Source organism: Scyliorhinus torazame, chromosome 18 (genome assembly GCF_047496885.1).
Source record: "Scyliorhinus torazame isolate Kashiwa2021f chromosome 18, sScyTor2.1, whole genome shotgun sequence".
Taxonomy (NCBI): domain Eukaryota; kingdom Metazoa; phylum Chordata; class Chondrichthyes; order Carcharhiniformes; family Scyliorhinidae; genus Scyliorhinus; species Scyliorhinus torazame.
Genome location: NC_092724.1, coordinates 43,816,499 through 43,819,675, shown reverse-complemented (window position 1 = coordinate 43,819,675; position 3,177 = coordinate 43,816,499). Strand labels below are relative to the sequence as shown.

The following is a 3,177-nucleotide window of genomic DNA, read 5'->3' as shown; positions in this document are numbered from 1 at the left end:
TTCTCAATGGTAGATAGTGTAAAGATCCAATTAAGTTCAAGTTAGCATGGTCTTCAATTCCCTGACAAAACACAATTATGTTCACAGAGCAAAACATATTTAATAATAATCAGTAAGATTACCACATCGGTATTTGCGACAAAACTTCACCTTCCACTTCTCCCTATCACTTTCATTCTATCCACCAAAAGTTCTAAGTTTTTCTCTTATGTATTCAACTTCCTTCTTTCCTGCCAATGGCAATGGCAGCCACACTGTCCAATATTGCAGAATTGATCCAATAAAATAAAGCGTGGAAGAGCATATCGAGAATTTCTGCTTTTAAAGCGTTGCAAAATTGATGGGATAAGGACACGTAGGAGGATAATGACCACAGCTGATACAGACCCAGTTTTTCAAATACTCATTGAGAACAAAGACTTTGAAATAGGTTTGAACTTTTTAAAAATGGGCAGGTTTTGGTTGGGTTGAAGTTTAAACTTTCAGAAATCTATCACCCGATCCAAACCATTGACCAGAAAATTAGGCTCAAGGTTTCATTCAAGATATCACTTGTTAGATGCTTGAGAAGGCAGTACTTAAAATGCCAAGATTGTAATGTTAGATTATGAGATGTCATAAGCAAGAAACAACTGCAATAAAATGTCCTCACTTTCAAATTATTTTGTTTTTTTTAAATCAGACGCTCCCCTGGAGTAGATTGCCAAACCCTCTGAAGGGCCATAAAACCTTCTCATTAGCATGGTAACATTCAGACCTTGAAGTTGCACTGAGGGATACTGGATAAAGAATGTTGGTGATTTCCTGGAGCTTTAAGGCTGTTAGAATAATGCTGTATGAAGGGTGGCACAGAGGCGCAGTGGTTAGCACTGCTGCCTCACAGCGCTGAGGACCCGGGTTCGATCCTGGCCCCGAGTCACTGTCCATGTGGGATTTGTACATTCTCCCAGTGTCTGTGTGTGTCACACCCCCACCACCCAAAAGATGTGCAGGGTAGGTGGATTGGCCATGCTAAATTGCCCCTTAATTGAAAAAAGGAATAGTGCTGTGTGAAAGCACAATTAAAAGGTGCCATGGAGGAGTGGACCTTATCGGTGCTCAATTACATTAGAGTCAGAGTCAAGGAATTCTGTAGCAAGTAACTCACCTCCTGACTCCCTAAAGCCTGTTCACCATCTAAAAGGTACAATTCAGGATTATGATGGAATGCTCTCCAATTGCCTGGATGGTGGAGCTCGAGCAACACTCACGAAGCTCAACGTCATCCAGGGCAAAGAAGTCTGGTCGATTGGCACCCCATCCAGCACCGAAAACATTCACTCTCTCCACCACTGACGCACAATGGCAGCGGTGTTCACCATCTACAAGGTGTATGGCAGCAACTCACCAAGATCGCTTCTCGGCCTTTTGGCTAAGATCAAGTGTAGTATCTGCTTTTATCAGTTTAATATCTGATACGTCCCTTATCTGGGGACCATATATTAAATTGATTTTTGGAGCAGGGAGGTGGAATAGGGGCTTGCTCCGTCTACTCCATGTATCGATCTGGTATTGCCGTATCTCCGGGAATGGTGCACACGCCCCCTTTATGGGGAATTTCCAAGTCAAAAAACAGCTCAAACACAGCAACTCACCAAGGCTCCTTTGACTGCAGCTTCCAAACCCAGCAACTCTACCACCTAAAAGGACAAGAGTAGCAGATACCTGGGATCGTCAGCGCCCCCTGCAAGTTCCCTTCCAAGTCACTCACCATCCTGATGTGGAAACATATCATCGTTCCTTCACTGATCAAAAGCCTGGCACTTCCTCCCTAACAGCACTCTGGGTGTACCTACACCACATGGACCGCAGCGGTTCAAGAAGGTAGCTCACCACCACCTTCTCAAGGACAATTAGGGATGGACAACAAATGTTGGCCTAGCCAGTGACACCCACATCCCATGAAAGAATAACAAACTTTTCCCGTGCCCCCCCTCCCCCACCCCACCTTTTGGCACCCCAATCTCCATTCAACCTCACTTATTTATCTCCAGGGATCCAATGATGGATTACCAACAACCAGCAATCCCAGTTGTGCTGCTGGCAATGAACAGAACCAGACTCTGATTGACCAGCAGCTCTCTGGATGGGGTTTCCTCCCTACGGGGGCTTAATCCAACGGGAGCTCCTGGCAAGTGCCAGTTTTCCATATAATTGTGCTGGGCCTTGTAGGGAAAATCAATGCGAGCTTCCTACTGGTTCTCCAACCAGTGGGGCGGGGGGATGGGGGAGCCCCTGTCGCTGGGACTAAATTCTGCACGTTATTTCTTTAGGTATTCCCATATTTGTCTTTAAACGCGTGCTGGGGACTGGTGTTGCGAGGTTCAACTGCTTATTATAGGCTGAAGAGAGATTCACTGGAGGCAGTGGATTATTTCTGTAACTCAAAATATTTTGTGGACAGTTTGTTCTGAAACATCAGATAATCACTTTAAATTGATTCATAGAATTAGACTGGACATAAAGAGGCAACTTGGCCCTTCATGCATTGTGGTAGTCACCACTAGTAGTATATTATATGTATTATGGCACTGCCCGTATATTAGAGTGCAAGGGTAAATCCCTGCCTGCTGGCTCCGCCCAGTAGGCGGCGTATAAATGTGTGTGCTCGCACCGCGGTGCTGCAGCCATTCTGGTTCCAGCTACAGGAGGCACCACATCTTTGCTCAATCAAGCCTCGATTGTTCCACGATTCTCGTCTTTGTGGTAATTGATAGTGCATCAATTTATTGAGCAAGATTTTCTAAACGACGGATCTCCGCGTCAAGCCTGATCACCTGCAGCTGAGCCCTCAAGCGCTACGTCCGCCTTTGACCACTGGCTAGCCTGCTTCGAAAGCTACCTCAGGACAGCCGCTGAAGAACCCTCGGACTTGCAGAAGCTCCAAGTCCTCTATTCACGGGTGAGCCCTGACATTTTTCCCCTCATCCGGGATGCGCCCATCTACTCCGAAGCGATGGAGCTCCTGAAGGGACATTACGTTCGACCAGTAAATCAAGTATACGCCAGGCACCTCCTGGCCACAAGACAGCAACTCCCCGGGGAGCTCTGGACAATTCCTGGCATGCCCTGCACATCCTAGGTAGGAACTGTGACTGCCAGGCAGTTTCAGCACACCGACGCTTACGTCACGGGCAT

General features: G+C 46.5%; 1 non-coding gene across 1 annotated transcript; it reads left to right on the top strand.

Annotated features, from left to right (window-relative positions):
• Positions 1 to 1,391: 1,391 nt before the first annotated feature.
• On the top strand, positions 1,392 to 1,582 carry LOC140395807 (U2 spliceosomal RNA). The gene has a single exon (XR_011936321.1). It is a non-coding gene; the product is annotated as a U2 spliceosomal RNA (small nuclear RNA).
• The last annotated feature ends 1,595 nt before the right edge of the window (positions 1,583 to 3,177 follow it).